Below are 6,541 nucleotides of genomic sequence, written 5' to 3'. Positions count from 1 at the left end.
TGGGTCCGCTGAGCGTGCACCTGTGTGTTGGATGCGTCTGTCGTAGTTGAGCGAGCTCTGCTCGACTGCGTTCAAAATGGGTGTTCGAGCCAAGCTGTACAGTCAGGCTGTGTTGCTGCCGAGGTGTAGGTGGTGGCGTGAGGGGATGCTGGGGGGGATGGTCATTCGAGGGCGTAGACACGATCATAACAGTCTGAGGCTCCCTAGCACGACCTACGCTGAAATTTTACAGTGTGGTTCCATGATTTGGGTTGTCAGCCGCTCTTAGTGAGGTAGCGACTAACTGAGCGATAGCAGGGGCTGACGTGCGGGTCTGAGTGTGTTCGTTCGGTGTGCTGGCCACTGGCTTCGTTCAACCGCATCAGATGGCTACACATGAAGGGTATGATTGAGGTGTAGTTGCTTGTAGAAGCGCAGTCAGGACCCCTGTGATGGGAATCGGTACGCTAAACACACACACACACACCACACACACACACACACACACACACACACAACACACACACACACACACACACACACACACACACACACACACACACAACACACAACGACAAACACAGACACGCTCAAAACACACACACGATCAAAACACACACACACACACTCAACACACACACCACACACACACACATGCACACACACACACACACACACACACACACACCCACACAACACACACACACACACAACACACACACGCTCAAACACACACACGCTCACACACACACGATACAAACACACAACACGCTCAAACACAACACCACACACAGCTTAAACAAACACACACACGATCAAACACACACACCAACACACACACGATCAAACACACACACGCTCAAACACACACACACACACGCCAAACCACCACACCCAACACAACACACACACACACACACACACACACACACACAACACACACACACACACACACACACACAACACACACACACACACACACACACCACACACACACCCAACACACACACACCACACATCACACACACACACACACACACGTATAGCACTTACATCTGCTGCAGCTGCAGGAGGAGGAAGAGGAGGACTCACACAGGAAGAAGCCACAGACCTTGCTTGTCTGTCGGAAAGCTTGTGGAGCCGACAGAAACTTCTCCCTGGCAAGAACAAAACAACAAATGGGTGTGTAAGTATAAAACACCAAAGTTAGTCGAGGACTAAGAGCTAAACTCACTGTGTGGGGTAAAAAGGGAAGTAGGCTGGAGTTTTAACAGGAAACTCTGGGCCAGTATTCATAAAGAGTCTCAAAGTAGGTCTTCTACATCATACTGAGAGTGATGTTAGCTGGTATGAATCCCCTAAGGGGAAATATCTGTTGATGTGCTCTTGAGCAAAGGCACTTAGCCCTAATTGCTCAAGTAGTTGGTGCCGACAGAGAGGGATGCCTCGCTTCTAGTTCTTAGGAAACTTTGCAGTATTTCTTTTTTTCTCTCCAATGTATTATTTCTTACATTGTTATCCCAATTTGTTTTAGGACAAGCATTTTCACTACACCCGCAATAATACTTGCTTAAACACGTGTATGTGACCAATACAATTTTTGAATTGTAAGTCGCTGTGGATAGGAACGTCTGCTAAATGACTAAAATGTGTGAGGAAATGATCCTAGATCAGCACTCTTTATGAATAGGGGCTCTGCTCTGTTTCACCAGGATCCAATCCACTTCTGAAGACCCACTCCTTAGTTTGACGTACACCTTCATTCTCTGAAGGTGATATTGGATCTAGAACCGGATTGGTTAGAGATAAAACGTGCCGAGGCAACACGGCGGAATCCCAAAGGTCAAACGGAAATAATCTCATCTCTTCTATTTGCTTTCAAGTAGAAGCACACCGGAGTAAACATTCTGTTAACTTTACAATATCACTGCAATAAGGACATCTGATCAAACAAATGCTGAATTGATGTTAAGCTAGTGGCTGAAAGTGTCCTAGTAGGGCTGTGTTTCATCCGTAGCCTGGTTGTCTAGTTCCACCAATATGCTCAGATGTTGGACACAACTGCCTAGTTCCTGCCCAGAGCCTGCCTAGTGCCTTCCCAGAGCCTGCCTAGTGCCTGCCTGCCTAGTGCCTTCCCAGAGCCTGCCCAGAGCCTGCCTAGAGCCTGCCTAGTGCCTGCCTAGTGCCTGCCTAGTGCCTATCCCAGAGCCTGCCCAGAGCCTGCCTAGAGCCTGCCTAGTGCCTGCCTAGTGTTTGCCTCAGAGCCTTGCCTGCCTAGTGCCTGCTGAGAGCCTGCCTAGTGGTCTGCCTAGTGCCTTTCCCAGAGCCTGCCTAGTGCCTGCCTGCCTAGTCCTGCCCGTGCCTGCCCAGAGCCTGCCTGCCTAGTGCCTTCCCAGAGCCTGCCTAGTGCCTGCCTGCCTAGTGCCTTCCCAGAGCCTGCCCAGAGCCTGCCTAGAGCCTGCCTAGAGCCTGCTAGAGCCTGCCCAGAGCCTGCCTAGAGCCTGCCTAGAGCTGCCTAGTGCCTGCCTAGAGCCTGCCTAGAGTCTGCCTAGAGCTGCCCAGAGCCTGCCCAGTGCCTGCCTAGAGCTGCCTAGTGCCTGCCTAGAGCCTGGCCTAGAGCCTGCCTAGTGCCTGCTAGTTCCTGCCAGAGCCTGCCCAGTGCCTGCCTAGTTCCTGCCCAGAGCCTGCCCAGTGCCTGCCTGCCTAGTGCCTTCCCAAGAGCCTGCCCGAGCCTGCCCAGTGCCTGCTAGAGCCTGCCTAGTGCCTGCCTACTGCCTGCCTAGTACCTGCCTAGAGCCTGCCTAGTACCTGCCTAGTGCTGCCTAGAGCCTGCCTAGTACCTGCCTAGAGCCTGCCTAGTGCCTGCCTCTAGTGCCTTCCCAGAGCCTGCCCAGAGCCTGCCTAGAGCCTGCCTAGTGCCTGCCTAGAGCCTGCCTAGAGCTGCCTAGTGCCTGCCTAGAGCCTGCCAGTGGCCTGCTCAGAGCCTGCCTAGAGCCTGCCTAGTGCCTGCCTAGTACTGCCCAGAGCCTGCCCAGTGCCTGCCTAGTTCCTCGCCCAGAGCCTGCCCAGTGGCCTGCCTAGAGCCTGCCCAGAGCCTGCCAGTGCCTGCCTAGATCCTGCCTAGAGCCTGCCTAGTACCTGCCCAGAGCCTGCCAGTGCCTGCCTAGTACCTGCCCAGAGCCTGCCTAGTGCCTGCCTAGTTCCTGCCCAGAGCCTGCCCAGTGCCTGCCTAGTTCCTGCCCAGAGCCTGCCCAGTGCCTGCCTGCCTAGTGCCTTCCCAGAGCCTGCCCAGTGCCTGCCTAGAGCCTGCCTAGTGCCTGCCTACTGCCTGCCTAGTACCTGCCTAGAGCCTGCCTAGTACCTGCCTAGTGCCTGTCCTAGAGCCTGCCTAGTAGCCTGCCTAGAGCCTGCCTAGTACCTGCCTAGAGCCCCTAGTAACCTGCCTAGTGCCTGCCTGCCCTAGAGCTGCCTAGTACCTGCTAGAAGCCCTGCCTAGTAGCCTGCCTAGAAGCCTGCCTGCCCTAGAGCCTGCCTAGTACTGCCTAGAGCCTGCCTATACCTGCCCAGACCTGCCTAGTACCTGCCTAGAGCCTGCCTAGTACCTGCCTAGTGCCTGCCTAGAGCTGCCTAGTACCTGCCCAGAGCCTGCCTAGACCTGCCTAGACCTGCCAACTGCTACCTGCCTAGAGCCTGCCTAGACCTGCCTAGTAGCCTGCCTGCCCAGAGCCTGCCTAGTCCTGCCTAGAGACCTGCCTGGAGCCTGCCTGCCCAGAGCCTGCCTAGAGCCTGCCTGAGCTACCTGCCCAGAGCCTGCCTAGTACCTGGCCTAGAGCCTGCCTAGTACTGCCTAGTACCTGCCTAGATGCTCCTTGCCTAGTAGCCTGCCCAGAGCCTGCCTAGTACCTGCCTAGAGCCTGCCTAGTGACCTGCCCAGAGCCTGCCTGCCCCAGAGCCTGCCTAGTAGCCTGCCTACGAGCCTGCCTAGTACCTGCCCAGAGCCTGCCTAGTGACCTGCCTAGAGCCTGCCTAGAGCCTGCCTGCCCAGAGCCTGCCTAGTACCTGCCTAGTGCCTGCCTAGAGCCTGCCTGGCCAGAGCCTGCCTAGTGCCTGCCTAGTGCCTGCCTAGAGCCTGCCTCTGCCAGCCTAGTGCCAGCACTAGTGCCTGCCTAGGTGCCTGCCTAGAGCCTGCCAGTGCCTGCCTGCCTAGAGCCTGCCTAGTGGCCTGCCTAGAGCCTGCCTAGTGCCTGCCTAGAGCCTGCCTAGTACTGCCTAGGCCAGCCTAGTGCCTGCCTAGTGCCTGCCTAGAGCCTGCCTAGTGCCTGCCTAGGCTGCCTGCCTAAGTGCCTGCCTGCCTAGGTGCCTGTACTGCCTAGAGCCTGCCTAGTGCCAAGCCTAGTGCCTGCCTAGCCTGCCTGCCTAGAGCCTGCTAGTGCCTGCCTAGAGCCTGCCTAGGCCAGCCTAGTGCCTGCCTAGTGCCTGCCTAGAGCCTGCCTAGTTGCCTCTGCCTAGATGCCTGCCTAGATGCCTGCTGCCTAGTGCCTGCCGAGTGCGCCAGCTAGTGCCGTGCCATAGTGCCTTGCCTATAGCTGCCTAGTGCCTGCCTGCCTAGTGCCTGCGAGAGCGCCAAGCCTAGTGCCTTGCCTAGGCCTGCCTGAAGCCGCTGTCTAGTGCCTGCCTAGAGCCTGCCTAGTGCCAGCTCCTAGTGCGCCTGCCTAGAGCCTGCCTAGTGCCTGCCTAGTGCCTGCCTAGTGCCTGCCTAGTTGCCTGCCTGCCTAGTGCCTGCCTGCCTAGAGCCTGCCATAGTGCCAGCCTAGTGCCTGCCTAAGTGCCTGCCTAGTACCTGCCTAGTGCCTGCCTAGAGCCTGCCTAGTACCTGCCTAGAGCCTGCCTAGTGCCAGCCTAGTGCCTTCCTAGAGCCTGTGTTCCTGCCTAGTCCTGCCTAGAGCCTGCCTAAGTACCTGCCTAGAGCCTGCCTAGACTGCCTAGCTGCTAGGCCTGCCTAGTCCTGCCTAGTGCCTGCTAGGCCTGCCTGCCAGAGCTGCCTAGTATGCCTAGTAGCCTGCCTAGTGCTGCCTAGAGCCTGCCTAGAGCCTGCCTAGTACTGCCTAGCGTGGCCTGCCTAGAGGCCTGCCTAGTACCTGCCTAGATGCCTGCCTAGATGCCTGCCTAGAGCCTGCCTAGTACCTGCCTAGATGCCTGCCTAGAGCCTGCCTAGTAGCCTGCCTAGTGCCTCTGCCTAGATGCCTAGCCTGAGGCTTGCCTGCCTAAGTGCCTGCCTAGAGCCTGCCTAGTGCCTGCCTAGTACCTGCCTAGTGCCTGCCCAGTGCCTTGCCTAGTACCCTGCCTAGAGCCTGCCTAGTACCTGCCTAGTACCTTGCCGTAAGTGCCTAGCGCTAGTGCCTGCCTAGTGCCTGCCTAGTACCTGCCTAGTGCCTGCCTAGAGCCTGCCTAGTACCCTGCCTAGTGCCTGCCTAGAGCCTGCCTGCCCAGAGCCTGCCTAGTACCTGCCTAGCAGCCTGCCTAGTGCCTGCCCAGAGCCTGCCCAGTGCCTGCCTAGTGCCTGCCTAGTACACCTGCCTCAGAGCCTGCCTAGTACCTGCCTAGAGCCTGCCTAGTAACCTGCCTAGCAGCCTGCTGCCTACTACTAGCCATGCCTAAGTGCCTGCCTAGTAGCCTAGCCTAGTGCCTGCCTAGTGCCTGCCTAGAGCCTGCCTAGTGCCCTGCTGCCTAGTGCCTGCCTGCCTAGTGGCCATGCCTCTAGTGCCTGCCTAGCCTGCGCTAGTGCCTGCCTAGTTAGGCCTGCCCTAAGTGACCTGCCTAGAGCCTGCCTGCCAGAGCCTGCCTAAGTTGCCTGCCTAGGTGCTGCCCTAGAGCCTAGTCCTGCCCAGAGCCTGCCTAGTAGACCTGCCTAGATGCCTGCCTGCAGCCAGCCTGCCTGCCTAGTGCGCTGCCTAGTGCCTGCCTAGAGCCTGCCTGCCCAGGCCTGCTAGTAGCCTTGAGCCTGCCTAGAGCCCTGCCTAGTGCGCCTGGCCTAGAAGCCTGCCTGCCTAGTGCCTGCCTAGTGGCCTGCCTGCTAGCGTAGCCTGAGCCTGCCTCAGAGCCTGCCTACGCGTACTGCCTAGAGCCTGCCTAGTACCTGCCCAGAGCCTGCCCTCCGATGACTGCCTAGAGCCTGCCCTAGAGCTGCCTAGCCCCCAAGAGCCTGCCTAGTACCTGCCTAGTGCTGCCTGAGAGCCTGCCCAGAGCCTGTCTAGTGCATGCCTAGTGCCTGGCCTAGAGCCTGCCTGCCAGAGCCTGCCTAGTACCTGCCTAGTGCGTGCTCCTAGTACCTTGCCTAGTGCCTGCCTAGTACTGCCAGACCCTGCCTAGGTGACCTCCTAGAGCCTGGCCTAGAGCCTGCTGCCGCCAGAGCCTGCCGTAGCCTGCCTGTGCCTGCCCTAGTGCCTCCTAGTGGCCTGCTAGTTACCTGCTAGAGCCTGCTAGTGCCTGCCTAGAGCCTGCCTAGTGCCTGCCAGAGGCCTGCCTGCAGTACCTGCCTAGTGCTGCCTAGAGCCTGCCTAGT

General features: G+C 58.0%; 1 pseudogene; it reads right to left on the bottom strand.

Moving 5' to 3' along the window:
• LOC112068639 (zinc finger CCHC domain-containing protein 2-like) overlaps positions 1-6,541 on the bottom strand; it is a 127,696-nt pseudogene that overhangs the window by 28,007 nt on the left and 93,148 nt on the right.

The sequence above is a fragment of the Salvelinus sp. IW2-2015 genome, unplaced genomic scaffold (assembly GCF_002910315.2).
Source record: "Salvelinus sp. IW2-2015 unplaced genomic scaffold, ASM291031v2 Un_scaffold629, whole genome shotgun sequence".
Classification (NCBI taxonomy): Eukaryota; Metazoa; Chordata; class Actinopteri; order Salmoniformes; family Salmonidae; genus Salvelinus; species Salvelinus sp. IW2-2015.
The sequence above is the reverse complement of the archived record's forward strand: the minus strand, read 5'-3'. Positions and strand labels throughout refer to the sequence as shown.